The following is a 19548-nucleotide window of genomic DNA, read 5'->3' as shown; positions in this document are numbered from 1 at the left end:
GCTGACGAGACAGCAGATGTGAAAAACTGGGACAGAGGGTGTGGGGTAATAGGAGCCTATATTAAAAAAAGACCGACTGTCCCTATAAAATCGGGACATCTGGTCACCCTAGTGACATCAGAAATAATTTAACTAATTGTCACTCCGTCTCTACAGCTCATTTGCATGGAACAATTCTGTTGGTTGTAATGACAATGATATGAGGGAGACTGGGCATGTGGCTCAAGAGTTTTCATTGGTAGATTGCTTGTCCCATCGTCATTGTTCTTTTTAGGTTGAGTGGTTGCATACTAACTTGGGCTTCAGTGCTTGGGCGGCTCCTATGGCACTGCTGATTTGTCTCCCGTGTGCATTTGAGGCAGCAGTGTTAGTGGAACTAAGAAACAAATACGGGCAGTGCCCTTGTAGCACAGTGACATTGGGACTCAAGGAGGGGCTGTCCCTGCCTGCCTTCACATAGCTCTGGTCTCATTAGCACAGTCCTTTAAAACACTACATCAATGGCAAATTAATGAACCAGATTAATAAGTACCCTTTGGTGACTTTGCACTGCTCTGGCAATGTAAACTGTAACTCCAGTTTGCCCAACTAGTGCAATCTGGTTGCCTTGTACTTCTTGGGTGTTCTGGTGAATCCGGCCTTAAGAGTTCAAATAAAACACTGATTTGTGCTTAAAATCTACCTATCATCAAATGATTAGCAAAATGATGTAGCAGCATTTGCTTTGGATTTCTTGTTTAGTGTTTGTGTATGAAATTTTTACTAATCTTAAAAAACTGAGGAAATTAACAGGAGAAAAAGAACCGTAACTTCATGATGGAGTGTTAAGATTCAGAGTATATATGAGTAATATAAGGGTAAAACACATTACAGGAATTTTGTAATTATCAGGAAATTCAGAGTTAAGGTTACATTTAAAAGAAATCCAGATATGTTAGGGTAAGAAATGCACAATTGATGCACCCAACCAACCTCAACTCTGCCCTTTAATGATGCCATGACGGGGAGATGATCCTAATGAGCCCTTAAAAATGTGTTTCTTTTAATTTGGGACACTAAACACTAAAATGCGTTAATCACAATTGTATTATACCTGCATGATACCATTAACTCTATTTTAACCTAGTTTTTGTTCTGTTTTGTTTTATTTGGGAAAAAGAGTGAGTTTGTAGAAAGCGGTGCTTTAGAGAGCCCAGATTTTGTAATGAAAATCTGGGACTATTTTCTAAGTATTAAAAAGAAAGAGATGATTTATGCTTATGTGTGTGTGTATTTGCATGCTGTGCACAATTGAGGTGGAGCTGGAGAGGAAAAGGTTTGTAATCTGTGGACCTAATCCAGTTCCAATTGAAGTTGAGTGTGTCGGCTAAAGAGAGAGTTAGATTAGGCCATGTGTGAGAGAGAATTTGGAAAGGGGAAAAGATATATTTTTCCTGTGGCTGTACCACAAAGGAAAAGAATAGCACGGGTCATGTGTGGTATATTGAGAAGTGTTTTGTATTTGCAAGCCATCACTTTAAGGGCTTGTCTACACAGTGCAATAAAATGCACCGGAAAGGTGTAAATTCTAATTCACACCAATGTGTTGTGCACTAACTGGCCTGCTGGCATGCAGTAAAAGTTCCCTAGTACACATTACTGTGTATTATGTTAACATACACTAGGGAACTTTTAGTGCTCACCAGCAGTGTCTACATGGGCCAATTAGTGCACAACATCTTGGCTCACATTAGAATGTATACCTTTCTGGTGTGCTTTACCATATTGTGTAAACAAGCCCTAATAGTTGGAGGATTTTCTGTCCGGCTTGCAGGCTATGGGGCTCTGTAATGGAGCATGCAATCAGAGTCAGTTCTGGAGCTAGCTAGCCTAGAGTAAGGTGGGATGGGTTGTGGCTCTCTATTTTTATGGAGCAGCCTGCTTTGTCTCTCTCTGTTTTGGGGTTCTTATGTGTTATCATATTGAATTCTAAGAAATAAAGTACTATTACATTGCAGCTCTCCAGCAAGAATATTTGTTTTTGTCTAACTTTTCTGTTTGTATGGTGTGAACATATTAATATGAATGCAAATCACAAAAGGGGAGGGATAGTAGGGACTGGGTAGGAGGGTGGATGGAGGGATTAAAAAGGAGTCACGGAAACTGTGACTTCCAATGACCTCCCTGAATTTAGCCCTGTTGGCTGGGAGCTGCAGGGTCCCCCCACCACTCCCTGTGGCCGCGGGTCTCAGGGTCACACGGAGTTCCCAGATGCTGCGGGCAGCGGGGGCACACCTGGAGTGCCTGGCTGCTGTGGGCGGCAAGGGCCCCCACAACTCCTGGTGGACGCAGGCAATGGGGGCTCCCCGCAGCTCCCAGCTGACGCAGGCAGTGGGGCCCCCTGGAACTCCCTGCCGCTGCAGGCAGTGGGGTTGCAGCTCCTGGCCGTCTTGGGCAGCAGCTCCGCCCCCCACAGCTCCCACCCACTGTGGGCGGCAGGGGCACCCCAAAGCACTGAGCAACTAAGGGCAGTGGGGCCCCCAGAATTCTGAGTTGCTGCAGGTGCCGAGGGTCCTTCAAAGCTCCCAGCAGCCGCAGGTGGCAGGGGTACCCCAGAGCTACGAGCTGGGGGACCCTGGAGCTCGGAGCGGCCCCTGCAACTGCCCAACCTCTGCAGGTGGTGTGGGGACCCCCATTTTATCAAGGATATTTTTAGTAAAAGTCAGGGACAGGTCATGGGCTTCCATGATTTTTTCATTATTGCCCGTGACCTGTCCATGACTTTTACTAAAAATATCCCTGACAAAATCTTAGCCTTAGTCATTATGCAGTGCTCTACCTTATGCTGCCTCACCTCTCTCTGCTGTCACCTTGCCCTCCACCCTTTTGTTTGCCAGCTGTTCACCTGTTCCATATTGTCAGAAACCTAGATTGTATGGATCTCTGGGGTGGGGGGCTGGCCTTGTGTTAATTGTTTGTACAGTGCCTGCTACAGCACGGCCCCGATACCTGACTGGGTCCTTAGGCATTACTGCAGGAGAAATAAACAATAAGTAGAAGAAATAATGACATCTGCAGTGTGTCATTACATAATTCAGCCCATACATATGCTTATCATGTGTACTGTAAAGGCTAATGTCTATGGAATGCTTAGAAGGACTTGAATACTTATCAAATACTTAAGAAATGTACTGTGTGGGCAGCTACTCTTTTTTTCTGGCACTCTTTTTTCAGCTTTGACACTAGCTTCAGGGCAACTGCTGGGGAGAGAGAAGATGCAATTAAGAGAGTGCCTGAGTCAGTGCCACAGGGTTTTGAAGAACTGGGGGCGGGGGACAGAGGGCACCCACAGGCCGGGCTCAGGGGTTATTCAGTTACTGTAGAACAGTGACTGTGTGTGTGTTGTATGCTGCTGCCGCTTTGTTTTCATTTCATGGCTGTCACCAGTGCCGGTGCTAGCTCATTGGGGGCCCTCCCCGACACAACACATACTAATAATTAATAGGAGGCCCCCTTGAGCTGCTTGGGGCTCTAAGGAATTGCTTAGTCTATTTATGCCTAGTACCGGCTCAGTCTGTCACGATCAGTTAGAGTGAGACAAACAACGTGCTGCTCATTGCCGTGTGATTTTATTTTATTTTATTTGTCTGATTTTATTTTGGCACACAGCAGCAGAGAGCAGAACAGAGACACTGTAGCTTGACTGTGGTTTGAGAGCAAAGCACACAGAAAACCAGCACAGTACTATCTCAGCCTTTGAAGTTGCAGTGTGGCACCAAAAATCCTCAAGTTCCATCAGCCAATAGCGGTGCTGGTAGAATTCTTCCCAGAGATGGCAGTGGTAGTAGGAGAAGACAGTGAGCCAAAATGAGCTCTGTGTAACCCCACAGACATTGATGAATCAAGCCTCGAGTCTGAAATTTCTTGGAATTTCTCTGTTTGCAAAACAAAGGCAGATGACTGAAAAATGAGCCACTTTCAGTTATGAAAACAGCTTCTGCGACTGTATGACATTTCCCATGGGTACCAGGGTTGTGCGGCGCCTCGCCACCCCCTGCTCTTATCGTGAGGAATTCTTGTCTGTGCAACACAAACACTGCCTCTCAGGCCTCGCTCTCTTTGTACAGGTAAGTGATAGGCACACACAAATCCCTGAGTCCTCCAAGCTTCCCTTTGGAGTGCTCAGCCCTGTTCCACTGAACACTCACAGGACTCTCAGATCCTCTACTCCCAAGGAAATAGTACACACCAGCTTGTAAGATTCAGCTCAGAGTCACCACTTTACTTAACACACCATTGGCACGGACTTTTACTTTTACTTTTCCCTGGGGGTGCTCCACCCCCGTTCCGCCCTGAGGTCCCACCCCCACTCTGTCGCATCCCCCCTAAGGCCTCACCTTTGCTCTGCCTCTTCCCACCACCACTCCATCCCCTCCCCTGAACCTCCACCCACTCATCCAAGACCCCACCCTTGCTGTGCCACTTCCTGCCCCCACTCCGCCCTCTCCCCAAGGCCCCCACTCACTGGTCTCTTCCCTCCTTCAAGCCCCTCCTTGAGCTGCCAATCAGTTATTTGGCGGCGCCCCTGATTAGCTGATCGGGGGTGTCACAAAACAGCTGATCGGCAGCGCTGCCGAACAGCTGTGGCTGATGGGTGCTGAGCACCCACTATTTTTTTTCTGTGGGTGCTCCAGCCCCAGAGCACCCATGGAGTCGGTGCCTATGTTACACACAGAACTACACAGTGAAAAAAAGAATAAGTGTATTGTCAAAGAATAGTGATACAGGGTGAGAATATTGGAAACAAATGGTGATATATAAAATAAAATTATAATATGCTTTCTAGAGCCTAAACTTAACTCACAAGCCATTCCCCTGTTTACTACAAGATAGCTTGCCTCAAGTCCTTTCCCCCAGCATTTTCAAAGAGTTTGGCTGAGACCCTTGACGTTCACCTGAAAATAGGGTTTCCCAATCCCCTGCTGTTTATCTCTTCCTGTTAATTTCCTTGAGAAGGCTGTTCATTTGGCTTAGGATGCTAATAGACTCCTATTGTGTGGCATACAATACACAATGATCCACTATGGAGATAAGTGTATCCTATCTGCTGCCTGGAGAAGTTTATCTCAAGACATGCTACCTTTGAGTGACCTTCTTAAAACAGCAAAGAATCCTGTGGCACCTTATAGACTAACAGACGTTTTGCAGCATGAGCTTTCGTGGGTGAATACCCACTTCTTCGGATGCAACTGGACAGTCTCTAAGGAAAAGGATAAATGGACACAAATCAGATATTAGGAATGGCAATATACAAAAACCTGTAGGAGAGCACTTCAACCTCCCTGGCCACTCAATAGCAGATCTTAAGGTGGCCATCCTGCAGCAAAAAAACTTCAGGACCAGACTTCAAAGAGAAACTGCTGAGCTCCAGTTCATCTGCAAATTTGACACCATCAGCTCAGGATTAAACAAAGACTGTGAATGGCTTGCCAATTACAGAACCAGTTTCTCCTCTCTTGGTTTTCACTCAACTGCTAGAACAGGGCCTCATCCTCCCTGATTGAACTAACCTCGTTATCTCTAGCTTGCTTCTTGCTTGCATATATAAACCTGCCCCTGGAAATTTCCACTACTTGCATCCGAAGAAGTGGGTATTCACCCACGAAAGCTCATGCTGCAAAACGTCTGTTAGTCTATAAGGTGCCACAGGATTCTTTGCTGCTTCTACAGAACCAGACTAACACGGCTACCCCTCTGATACTTCTTAAAACAATAGACCCAGAGAATATAATTTTTAGTATATGTACCTAACTCCTCAGATATTCTCCATACATACATCTTGCAATGGTTAGGATGACCAGCATGACTCAGGCTTTCAATAGACACCTTACATGATCCCTTGCTGGTGAACCCAGGAGATCCTGGTACCTCTGCCAATTGGCACGAAGAAGTCCTTGGGTCACAGAGTGTTGCTCAGTGGGTCCTCTCACCTACTGATCTCTCGAGGGTCAGTCTTAACCTGCACTAAGGGAGACTTTCTTGCGCACAAACAAGCAAATCTATTTCTTGCTCACTAGCTAGTGTATCAGCACAGTGAGGGTGAGGGAGATGTCTCACCATTCCTGGTTGCATCCTGTTCTTGTAAAGCACCTTGTCCTGCTGAAAACAAAATTCCCATTGTTCAAATTCAGACATTTTAACCAAGCACATTAACAGTCTTGGGACATATCCTGCTACCCTTAGTCTTGTGAATAAGCCTCAACTGATGCCAAGAGGGCCACTGACATCACTGGGGCCACTTGTGTTACTAAGAGTTGTGTGAGAAAGGGTCACAAGAGAAGGCTTTTAGTTTGTATGTTAAAACGCTTTCCTGCCTGGAAAATCCAACAGCATCGCTAAAAAGGGAAGGGATTGAATGAGGGAATTTTTCACTTTTTGAGTAGCTTTATGCTATTGCTAAAAGCCCCTTGTGACCTCTACGGCTTATAGCAATACCTAAACATTTCATTTTGCATTGTAGGTAGACTAGCATTATCATCCCCATTTTACATACGGGAAACTGAGACACAGAGGGTTAAGTGACTTATAATAATATATGGAGATATACCTATCTCATAGAGCTGGAAGGGACCCTGAAAGGTCATTGAGTCCAGCCCCCTGCCTTCACTAGCAGGACCAAGTACTGATTTTGCCCCAGATCTCTAGGTGGCCCCCTCAATTATTGAACTCATAACCCTGGGTTTAGCAGGCTAATGCTCAAACCACTCAAGGCCACACAGTAAATCAGTGGCAGAGCTGAGAATAGTTCTCCTAATTCGCTATCTATTGCCTAGTTCCTTGCATCATGCTCCCTCTAGAGGAACAGCAGCCATTGCACTTAAAGTTGCAAAAGTATTTCCATGCTAACCCTCTCTTTTCAGTTGCTTGTTGTTTTCTGAACCTTTCACCAACTGTGCTAAGATTATTCAGGCTTGCTCCCTTTATTTGATGGTGCCATTTTTGGCAGGTCTGAGCAAAATGTTCAGCCATTTTGGATTATACAGTGAGGGAAATACACTCCGCTCCCCTCTCTAACTAAAAAAAAAAAAAAAAAAATCCTACAAATTTGTTTTTGAACAGTTGTGGCTGTACTGCTGAAACAGCGGGGGAGAGGAAGCTGAAACTGGCACAGAGATTGGACCCTTGGAAGAAAAATGACATGGTGTACTTTGGTGAAAATTGCACTGTGTGCATGTGCAATACATTTTCCACTGTTTTTGCTAAGCTGGCAACGTGCACAGCCAAGGAATGCCATGATGCACCTGGCTTCCTTAACTATGTATTGTTTGAGAAATAGCATGTGGGCATGTAATTAAAGACTATCTCATATTAAGGGCGAGAGGGAACCAATTTAAAGCTGTGTCTACAGCCGTTATCATTTCCTGACCTTTGATTGCTTAACATGCAACTTGAATAGTCTATCAAGGTAGGAGAGAATATACTATTAAGGCAGGTAGGTGACCTGCCCACACTCCCCTTCCTGGGATCACCACATTGTGGGGCATAGCATGAGCAGGAGAACAGCCTTCACAGCACAGCAGTGATGGACAAGAACAAGAAATGGGTGGAGGCTTGACTTTATGACCCTCCCACTGCAATGTGCTGGCCAGCACAGCTCAGCCAGCATGGAGAGACTGTTACTGGTACAATGCAACCTACACCTGTAGCAGATTACTTCCTGTTATCCCCCACAACCCTGAATGAGGAGAAGGGGAACCAGGAGTCACAGTGTCTTCTCTCTTCTGCTCCGGAGCAGCTGCACCACTACTTGATCACAGCTAGTTTCAATCTAACCCATAGTTGCTTTGATGGACCGTGTACATTTTAAGCATATGTGCCTATGCATTTCTAGTACTGTCTCCAGGCTATCTTGACACCAGACTGTTCAGGCATGTGTGTTACATATGTAAAGAGATTGAACTATTTTAGAATATTTTTGGTGTTTATATAATTAAAAATGTCCTATACTTTTTTTCCAGGAAGAAAGTTCATATAATAGTCAGTTTTTCAAATGTATTTAGGCACCTAAAGATGCAGGTAGACACCTAGGCTCAGATTCTCAAAGATATTTAGACTCCTAATTTCCATTGAAAGTTAGGAGCCCTAAAACACCTTTGAGTATCGGGGCCCCTGTGGGATTCTCAAAAGCACCTAGGTGCCTAATTCTCCTTTTCAAAATCCCAGGAGATCCCTATCTGCGTCTTTAGGTTTCTAAATACCTTTTAAAATCTGGCCCCTGGTGCTTTTCCTGGATGAAAGAAAGAAAATGAGTTGAGCTAGTTTGCCGATTAGCAAATGGCTGCTACTTCATGGTCTAAGCAAAAAGATGTTTTGGTCTTAGTCCTGTTTCAAGAAGATTATGGTCCCCATCTCCAAACCTGACATCTCAATTGTGTACTTGTTGGCAGGAAGGCTGAGTTCTCAGTGAGCACAGCATCCAGTCTTCCTTTCGGTGGTCGCTGCTCGAGGTCAAAAATAAGGCATGTTTGGAGAGGCAATGTAAGGAAGCCTGTGCTTTCGGTACCCGTGCTGTTCCTTTCTTTGGATAAATAGAAGACTTTAGACTCCAGGGCTGTCAGTGTGGCACCCTAAAATGGGGGGAGGGAGAGTCAGCTACTATGTAGGCACAGCAAAATTTACTATAAATGGGTCTTAAGTACATAATTACATGATAGATCCAAATGGCTCCAAAAGAGTTGCTCCAGGCTATTGTGTAAGCAGTACTCCTTTGAGAAATGTATAAATACATGTAATTCAGTACATAATACGCATGTTAAAAAACTACCTAATTACGTATTTTCCCAGGAGAACGAAATGGCTCCAAAAGAGCTGTTCCAGTCTCTTGAGTACACAATGTGTGTTTTATAACCTTCCATGAATCTCTTCCATTCTTTTTCCTTTAGGGGAAAAAATAGCAAGGAAATTAAATATAAAACACCTACTGTACATTTAATTTAAAGGACAAAACACAATGTTGAAATAACATTAAGGGTGTGACACACACCAAGAAAAGCCAGGAGACTGGGTGTTAAGGCTGTTACTCCATCCTTAACTCATTTCACTTGTATAACATTTCATACAACTTTTCTGTAATGGTTGTGTCTGATCGACCTAGTTAGGTACTTATGTGGCCTGCATTGCTCTGGTAACTGAGTACATGGATTTTTTTTTAATCTCTCCTCTTCACAGCCTCTAGATGAAATAGGTTGATTGAGTAGTTAGTTGGGGGGGGGGAGGGGGGGTTATGTTTGGGTGTGAGCGAATGGCCGTGTTGTGTGTGTGTAAAAACTTACTGAGGGAAAGCTAACTTGGAGAAATTAGTTTTACATTTCATTCTGAAAGGGGTGAGGTCCATGGTCATTCTTATCTCTCTTCAGTTAGTCCCAGATAGTCTAGGTCCAACCAGGGGCGGCTACAGGCCCCAGCACGCCAAGCGCGTGCTTGGGTCAGCATGCCGCGGGGGGCGCTCTGCCGGTTGCCGGGAGGGCAGCAGGCGGCTCTGATGGACCTCCCGCAGGCGTCCCTGTGGAGAGTCCGCTGGTCCCGCGGCTTCGGTGGAGCATCCGCAGGCACGTCTGCGGGAGGTCCATCGGAGCCGCGGGACCGGCGACTGGCAGAGTGCCCCCCGCGGCGTGCCGCCCTGCTTGGGGCAGCGAAATGGCTAGAGCCGCCCCTGGGTCCAACTCCTGTGAAAGTTCTGTCTCCCACATTCAAAAGTCTCTCCCTGTTGGTCAACAGTTTCATTGTTTTGGTGGAATGTAACTGCCATGGGAAGTCATGGTCTTGGAGCACAAGACAGTTTTTTAGGTAGCTAGTGCTAACCCCAAGGAGGGATTTGAATATCAAGACAGAGACCTTGAACTGGATTGTATTCACTGGAGAGCCTGTTCAGAGAGTGGGGTATCACAGGGATGTGTTCATAGCAACCCATGTTGCTAAGCAGACAGACTATTGCATTATATCTTTACCTTTTTTGTTTGAGTCAAATTCCATCTGGTGGGCTCTCTTTCTACCCCATTCCTGGAAACAAACAGAAAATAAACTAATTCAGCCCTCCACCCAGTACATACAAGTAATTTCTCTTGTACTGTATGTTAGTGTCACAACACACATACAATAAATGCTCCCCTGGTTCTGGAATTGGCAACCCTTTTCAATTGGGTAGTGGTAGGAATTTTGTGTATTAGATGCCTTTACCATTGGCTAATTCCATACTGTAGGATAGCCCTGTTTAACAAAAATGCTAGCCCTGTTACATACACATTCCTCCACTGTTCTGTTTCTTACAGTTGTACCATTTAATTGGCATAGGTAACAAAAGTTATAGAAAATCTTCTACTGTATGCCAAGATAACCTATTGCTACATGCTTTTATTTTCCAAAAAGGATTGCTCTTCTTCATTCCATTTTCTCTTCCTATATGATCCTCCCATGATTTCATAATGCTGCTGTAGTCATGACATCATATTTCTTACCATGGCAACAGAGTATGACATCATGTGCACAGGGTTATAAATTCACAGTGGATCAAGGAGGGGGATCTGAAATATTAGCAAAGGCAACACAGGAAACGACTGGCCAAGTGAATTTACAAAATGCGTGCTCTTTAAAGTTTACTTCAATATGAAAAATCTCCATTTAAAGTTTTGTTTTATTATGATGTTTTCTGGGTGGCTTATGCTGTCGGGTGTTGGCAGGCTGAGAATTCTAGATGTCTCTTGAGTTTAAACACAGCTAGAGCATTAACTAGTTTGGTATGCACTTAATAGCAGTGCAGGTGGCAGAGGGAGATGGAGAATGAAAGATAATGTCTCTTTTTCCCTTTTCCCTGATGCATATCTGCTATTTTCATATTGGGTGGCTTTATTTGAGTTGGCACACTCCAGATTTTCAGGTTAGAGGAATGTTGGCATGCTGTTAGCACAGGGAATGTTAATCCTGTACAAGGTCACTTAAAAATGTTTGAATCTGAGGCAGGAAGTTAGAACATTGTGATGGTATCTGCCTAATGCACTGAAACGGCATCAGCGGTATGCATTAAATGAGGAACTTTCATAGAAGGGTGAAACTGAGAGACAAGAGCGTTAACACAAAACAACTAACTACAGTGACTTAGATGAACAATTCCGTATTCTGTTTGGTATCATTTCAGGTATGGTGCTCTCCCTCACAGTTCTGCTTTTCCTGTGCTTGATCCTGAAGTGAATTTGTAGAGGGCCAGATCTGATTTCAGTTACACACCCTGTAAATTGGAGAAACTCTGCTGGTTTCAGTGAACTAAGTTATTCTGGACATACACAAGTAATCTAATTCATAATTTTATTGGTGCCATCATGAGCTGTTGCCGTGGTAATTAATGTGAAATCCATCCATGCATCCATCTATAATTAATATTAACAGCAAGGTGGAAGAAATACAAGCCAAAATAGGGAAAGAACAAATTAAAGAATATTTAGATAAGTTAGATGTATTCAGGCTGGCAGGGCCCAATGCAATGGGCTCTGTGGGGGTGTGATATCTACAGCGCGCTAATGTGATGTGCATTCATTGGTCCGAGTTGACCTTCCTGGTGCACTTTAATGTAGTACAGTTTGAAAGAGTGCTATGTTAAAGCTCACTAGCAGTACACCATCAGGATCTACATGGACCCATTAATGAGCAACATGATAGAGCACTTTAAAAATTAAAGCCCTGTAGAGCACATTACCCTACTGTGTAGACAAGCCCCCAGACATATGCTGAAGTTTCATTGAAAACAATGAGAAGAAGAGTGATCCGGTGGTCAGGGCACTAGCTTGGGAGAAGAGATGAGGATTCAATTTCCTACTCCACCCTAAACTTCCTGTGTGACCTTGTCAAATCACTTAGGCCTGGTCTACACTAAAAAATTAGGTCAGTTTAACAACGTCGGTTAGGGGATATGAATAATCCACACCCGTGAGCAGCATAGTTAAGTCAACCTAAGTCCCCATGTAGACTGTTCTAGAATTCTTCTGTCGACCTAGCTACCACCTCTCAGGGAGGTGGATTAACTACAGTGATGGAAGAATCCTCCCCTATCGGTATTGGTCGTGTCTACTCTGAAGCACTACAGCGGTGCAGCTGCAATGGCGTAGCTGTGCCACTGTAGCGTTTTAAGTGTAGACAAGCCCTTAAATTTGCTGTGCCTTAGTTTTCCTTCTGTTAAATGGGATAATAGTACTTCCCTTCCTCACACAGATGGAGGTCGCATAAGTGCCTTAGGTAGATAGGCTAGAATGCTATGGATTTAAGAATGTGGGTAAGTGCTTTCCTGAATAGGGGCCATACTATTTAAGGAATATAAATGACAGGAGAATCCGGCCAAAACCATACTAAAGAACAGTGTCTCCCTAAATGCTTGTTATGGTTGAGTAATGACAAGCAAGATTCCAGAGCATACAGATGTCATTATTCCAAGGAAGAAATTGAGGTGGATTACCTCAGAAAATATCATATCCCATATACATACCACCAGCAGTATCTGCTTCTGCCTTTTGTCAGATGACTTATTTTATTTAAGTGCAAAAAACCAGAATCATCCCTTGTGTAACTCAATTGACTTAAACAGAGTGACCACTAGTTGGCCAAGTCATCTTTATACAGAAAACATAGCTGCAAAATAGTATTTCATTGCTATTAAATCAACCAGTGGGAATAACATTTCTTTGAGGAGTGTACATCTTACAAAAATATATTGAGACATGCCTATCATAAACACAAGTTGCTCACACTCTACAGTTCTAGTTATCCAAACTGCCCTGTAGTGAAGTTTATTATTTCCTCTTGGAAACTTGTTGTTTTATTGATGGTTCTTCAACATTTCTCTTCTGGTGCATTTTCATTTCACAGTTCGCTCATGAACAGGGCTGGAGCTAGACATTTAGGTAACTTAAGCTAGGCCAGCTGGTGCTGTGGGATAAACTTAAAAGGTCAGATCCTCTGAATTTATCCCAGCTGATAGGCATGTGGCTAGGCAGGAGCTACCTTTAAAAAAAATATGTGGTGCCCTAGGCTACTTGTCTGCCACAATGTGTACGTTACACTGAACTGCTGTCTCAGGAGTGGCTGAGAACACTAGTAGGCCCGTGCCTCATCTGGAATAAATCAGTGTCACAGCTTTGATTTCAATAACTGCAAAGGAGTTATGCCACTTTCCACCAGCTGAGGGTCTGCCTCTCTGTCCTCAACAACTGCCTCTGTATCCTACCTGCTGCCTAGAGAAGTTTATCTCAAGACGTACTACCTTTGAGTGACCTGCTTTTAACAACAGACCCAGAGAATATAATTTTTAGTATATATACACCTAACTCCTCACATATTCTCAGTACATACAACTGCCTCTGCAACATAGCAAAGCTCAGCCAGATCTTTAAAGTTAAACGTTACTTTAGCTTTATGAAAGTTAAAGGATTTATTTTTTTTTAAAACCCGGTGGAAAGAGAAAACATCTCTGCTGCATAAAGGAAAAATTAAAAACATTGTGCTTTGCACTCACTCTCAGCTGAATATGATATTGCATAAGAGATTCTAGCAAGAGCTTAAACAAATGCTTCACAAAGAATGCTTATTGTGATTTAATTCTCCATTCCTTCTACTTATGCAATGGCTATTTTGCATGGAGATTGAGGCATGGGTTGTCACTTTAAATGCACTCTTCCTCATGATTGCATTCCAACGTAGCTGTGAGAGGGCTCACCAAATCTCCATTTAATTTGTCATTTTCTCAGTCATTCAGTGAGTCACATCTTTATTATCACTGGATAGCAACCCACAAACAGAATTGTTTTTTTTAAAGCTTCGATTAACATGCTCCCAAAACCACTTTTGATGCCATACTGCCCAACAAATGACTCCCCTCTGTTTATGAAATGAGAAGATCCACAGGCACATAGAACCTCCCCCTTTTTAAAGTTAGTTTAGAAGTTTCTTCTTTGTGTGTTCATGCACAGGCAAACGAGAACCTTGGAACGGAAACATACAAAACCCGTTCCTGTGCCTGTTTTAACCTGGATTAGTCCTTCTTTGCTTGGATAGTATCACCACAGACAAATGACATGAGTACTCTCAGGGCAACCAGACGTCCCAATAAAATTGGGACAGTCCTAATATTTGGGTGGTTGTCCCTCATCCCGACCGATCTTTGGTTGGGATACAATTTGTCCTGATATTTTGCTCTGCCGGCAGCACTCGGCTTTTTTTATTTTTTTTTCTCTGCCGGCGGACCCCCGCTCCCACCCCATGTGTCCCGATAGTTTCTTCATCTCATCTGGTCACCCTCTCAGAGAGAGTACATTAAGCCATTAGAAATCATTATCCTCCTCCTTCCTCCAGCTAAAAACAACAGTGTCTGAAACCAGAGAAGGTCTTATGCAATACACAAATACTTGAGCTATTGGAAACAGTTTCTAACTGTTCTTTTTGTCTAAGACTGTGATGCCTGGGCCTCTATTTCTGACTCAGTTTGCAACTCTATTATTAGATAATAATAGTAATTATTTATTTGTATTCTGTTAGCATCCACAATGTGTTATCCACACACAAGATGTCTCTGCCCTGAAGAGTTTATGGTCTAGTGCAGGGATGAGCAAACTACAGCCCACAGGCCACCTCCGGCCGGCCAGCTGATTTAACCTGGCCCTCGAGCTCCCGCCCCAGAGCCTGCAGCCCCAGCCGGAGCCCTCACCCACCTGCACCCCAACCCCTTGCCCCAGCCCGGAGCCCCCTCCAGCACCCTGAATTCCTCATTTCTGGCCCCACCCCAGATCCTGCACCCCCAGCCAGAGCTCTCACTCCCTCCTGCACCTGAACCCCAATTTTGTGAGCATTCATGGCCCGCCATACAATTTCCATACCCAGATGTGGCCCTCGGGCCAAAAAGTTTGCCCACCCCAGTCTAGTGAATACATTGTTTTGAAAAAAGATTAAAATTAGTGTTGGGCGAACCTGAAAAAGTTCAGATAACTCTCCTCTTCCCCCCCAAAATGAAGAAGTTTGTCAGTACTATTCATATGTTTTGATTCAGCAAAGCTTGGGCTGGAACTTTAATGACAACAGGGTGACTCCTGAAGTTTCTCCTGATACATTTTGCTTCTGGTTGGTCCAGATTAAATATGACCAGTATATCTTATCTTACATTGTTTCAACATTTCCTGTCCTCAGTGGAGCTTTAAAATGCGAAATAATCTGAATCACAATCCTGAAATCTCATTTTAAAAAAAGGTAATTGAACTTCTCTCAATCTTTCAAAAGATCTCTTAGTTTTGGTTCAGGTTCAGCTCAAAGGTTGTCAAAGGTTCAGAGCCAAGATTTTCAAAGTGATTAGCAATTTGGGGTACCTCAATTTTTGGGTGCTGAATTTAAGACACCTTAATAGACCTGATTTTCGGAGGTGGGAGTTACTTACTACTTAATGAAAACATGCCCATTTTTGCAGTCTTAAAAACAGAGGCAATCAAAATCACTAGTCATTTTAAAAAAATCTTAGTCCAGATGTCTACAGCAGTATACTCATTCCTACTGGAAAGATAAATGCATATTAATATCATTTATCCTTGATTAATTACTTTTGCTTGATATTCCTGTTACTGCTTTCATTAGTTGTTAATCTTAGCTATGATGCAGCCAATAACAAAACAAATAGGGAAATTCCCAGATTTGTCTCTAAAGCAAGCCACTTTCAACTGGTGCAGTAGAGAGGTACGAAATGTGGGGTCTCTAAGACATTACTACTGGTGAAATCTGAATGATATTAGCCCAATGGTTTGGTAGTAGCTCCTATCTATCTATCTATCTATCTATCTATCTATCTATCTATCTAACACCACATATACGATTGTGATATCTATGTGATGTATTGCAGGACAAAATGATAAGTGGCATTAATGATGCTGCCTGTGGTAAAAATTATAGCATATGCGGTACAATCATGCCAATAAAACCTTTCTATTGCACCACACCTTTCTGTGTTATAATACTGATCTTGTGGGAAATATATTGCTCATGTTATAATTGTTATAATTCACAAGCATTAGATGTAGAATGGAAAGATGGGCAAGTAAAACTCCCACTCAGGTATGTGGGGGTACTCTGATGTCTGTAGCTGGTCCATGTAGAGTGGATGGAGTAATATGGACCTCTACTCTGTTTTTGGAAGATGCTGGTCTCTGACCATTATTTGGAAGGTGAATGGATTAGGTATAATAAAGTTTCCAGCCCATTAATGGAAGGTGGACAGAGAAGACTGCAATCTAAATGGATAAGAAATCAAAGAAAATTGATTGCCTCTTTGACTAGTGTAAAGAATCTAATTTTGCAAAAGGCTGGCCATATTGGAAGAAGGTGCCATTGCCTCAGCCTGCCACAGGGACCAGTGAATGGGAGGGCGCAGCAAAGTCTACAAAGGACAGACACACAAACTAGGGATCTTTTTCAGGACCAGTATTATATTTGGCCTGGGCTAGGTATGACCAGCAATAATAATGAAGTCCTTCTCATACAGTGGGTAAAATGAAATTATCATAAGCCATAACATTCATGGCTGCTCCAGTAGCGTGATGCCTCAAAACCTCTCACTGAGATTGCATATTCTGAAGAAAAACAAAACGACCACAACACAGCATTTTGATTTCCTGAGCTATTGTCATGAGGGATTAGAGCCATGCTGAGCAGCAGAATTCTAGATGTCTAAAAGGCAAAATAGTTCCGCTTTCTGAGCCGTCACAAATTAGGGACTGTGGTGAAGATTTTCTAAAGTGACTCATGGTTTGGACTGTCCCATTTAAGACAAGTTAAATGGTCTCATTTCCAGAAAGTGCTGAGCATCCACTCTCCATAAATTAGACAATTTCTTATAGTTTATGTCCTTTTTGTTGCCAAACATTAACCAGGTTAGAACATAAGAAATGAAGGGATTGTGCAGTTTACCTGTGAAGCCAGTACACAATAACATTCTGAAAGCACTAAATCTTTACAGCATATAGTATGCCTGTGAAGTGGATGGGCTGGGATAATTGGGAAGCAAAGAGAGACATCTGCTGAGTTGTTGAAAAGACATATTCTCCTAGCGCTTCCTTTGTGATGCGTTCTGGAAATCTCTTCTTTCTGAGTTTATTACTAATATTTAATTTAAAACCAGATTTGGACTATTGACAAAATTATAACTTGTAAACGGATGCATTTTTTTCTCCCCAGTCTGATCTGGGCGGTAGTCATTCTTCCATTTCCTTCTCCTCCTGCTCCCCACACACACACACTAAGTCCCTTGCCAATTGCTCTGGAGAAACGGAGACCTCAGCCTCCTTTTGGCCTTATGTGAAAGGGCAATACTGACAGGAGCCCAGAGGCTTGTCACTCTGAAAGCTGGCAACTTTTTGGTCATTCTGGCATCCCCATGACTAACAGTGATATTTATACCGAGTGGAAAAAGTGAATTTATCTCTCTGTGTGTGAGAGAGAGTGAGTGTGTATTTGTGTATGAACATTTAATGACATTTCAAGGCATCCGACAAAAGCTTAATTCCTTGGATTGGATTTGTCAAATAATAAAATGACTTGACATAAGTATAATTGAAAGCAGATGTGGAAATATGGAATTTTAGCAGTTATTCTACCTTTTTTCTTTTGGTTTATGTCAGAAAATATTTTCTTTTTTTGTTGTTTCTTAGTTCCTTTCCATAGTATGGTGCCTTCAAGAGCAGGGGATGGTGGTGGAGCATGAAACTTTCCTTCAGAACAGAAAGCAGACTTCTTAAAATAATAAAAACTAAAATAATTAGAAGGGGGAAAAAAAGCTGTGAAATATTGGTTTTGGTTCTGTGCCTCCTGACTTTGCACTGTTCAAACTTGCCTGTAGGTGAACTTTGATATATAATCATATATATTTATGAAAACTGTTTACAGCTATTCTTTGATTATACATCTCTTGATTGTATGCTTTCTAAAAGCAAGCAAACTCATTTATGTTTTCACCTTCCCCACTTGGCTGGATTGAGTAAGTGTTAGATGGAAGAAGTCATAAAGATGCAGGTCACGCATATGTGTGAACACAACCACAGACAAAAGGCTGAGTGGGTTTTCCTAGCATTTTAGACTGTAAAATACATACAGCTAATACAGCTGCTGCTTAGTAAGAAAGGAAAGGGATAAGATGGAAATATCAATAATGGTAGCAAACGTATTATCAGATGCTTAAATGGTAGTGGATAAGTTTGCTTGCAGAACAGTCCTTCCTATTATGTAAAGCCAGGGTGACCAGAAATGTTAATTTTATAATATTAAGGAAAACCTCAGTGCCTGTAGAGTGATATTTTTTGTAAATTTTGTTTCTTTGCCCAGGTCTTTTTAATACCTGTGCTATCAGACCTTTATATTTTAAGGCATTCAAGACAGAGCAGTGTTGGTTTCAGCATATCATTGTTACAGTTCAGGGCAATTGCACCTCTATTCCCTCTCTATGGTCCAGCAAGGGCACCTCCTCTTGGCTCCAGCCTCATCAGCCGTCACCTCTGCTGGGTAGAGATATGTGTGTGTCTCCTTCCTGACTGGGGCATTCCCAGACTATGCTGTGATATCTCCAGCACAAGACAGATTGCCTAAACAGGCCTGTTTCACTTTTATGCTCAGAGATTGTACACAGTGCAATCGCCACAGTTAAGTTACCACACAGCCATTTATAAGCAAGCACATTTATCTGTAAGGTGAAAGCATTTCAGAGAAAACATATTAACAGAATAAAAGAACATACACACATGCCAATAAGCTTACCACAGATCACTCCCTCGCTACAACTGGGGATCTGGCCAGTGAACAGTCCTTCAAACCCCCGCCAAGGATTTTCCTATGGTCACAACTTCATCACAGCTTCAGCCCAAGATAAGCATCCAAGTCTTACTGTGCCGTGGTAGGCCAAAGACCTTCCAACCGTTTCCTAAGGATTGGATCCTCCCCTTGTACCAGAGCTCCTGTCCATTTGCTAGATCAGAAAGAAGACCCTGAATTAGTTTTAACCCAGGCTATTTAACCAAAATGTTTTTCTTTGTTTGTTGGTCCCTGGAGAATCCAGTCCAAACCAATATATGTGAGCCTCGCTCCAGGTTGTGGTAGCTCTCTGAAGGTGGTACAACCTGAGTGAATTTGCCGAACCATTCTCCCACTGTTCTTAGTTCATGGAGGCCTGTGGTCTCTCTCCCTCAGGGAAGTACATACAGCCCCTCAATAATACATAAACATTTGCATTTTTAATACAGTGGACTCCTAATATACTTAAACTTTATTAAATTAAGTTAAACCTTATTACGTTTGTCTAGGATATTATCATATCTGTAACAATCATCTGCTCTGATGTCATCTTTTTGTACAATAGGGTTGGGATTTTCAAATGAAATGAAGGCAATTAATTAGGTGCCCAGCTCCCATATGGATTTAGCAGTCTAATCCTACGAAAATGCCATTTTAGACTTTTAATTTGAGTTTTATCGTTCTGTGATTTTTCAGTTTATGGTGCCTTGACCT

At 42.9% G+C, this 19548-nt stretch overlaps 1 protein-coding gene and 1 long non-coding RNA gene across 2 annotated transcripts in view; one reads left to right on the top strand and one right to left on the bottom strand.

The window, feature by feature from the left end:
* SUGCT (succinyl-CoA:glutarate-CoA transferase) overlaps positions 1-19548 on the top strand; it is a 689609-nt gene that overhangs the window by 529451 nt on the left and 140610 nt on the right. The gene's annotated exons all lie outside the window — the stretch shown is intronic.
* LOC123363723 lies at positions 8403-10403 on the bottom strand. Its single transcript, XR_006576873.1, has 3 exons — positions 10279-10403; positions 9987-10038; positions 8403-8606 (listed from the first exon to the last, which is right to left on the bottom strand). It is a non-coding gene; the product is annotated as an uncharacterized LOC123363723 (long non-coding RNA).

The sequence above is a fragment of the Mauremys mutica genome, chromosome 2 (genome assembly GCF_020497125.1).
Source record: "Mauremys mutica isolate MM-2020 ecotype Southern chromosome 2, ASM2049712v1, whole genome shotgun sequence".
Taxonomy (NCBI): domain Eukaryota; kingdom Metazoa; phylum Chordata; order Testudines; family Geoemydidae; genus Mauremys; species Mauremys mutica.
Note: the sequence above shows the minus strand (reverse complement) of the source record. Positions and strands in the feature narration are given on the sequence as shown.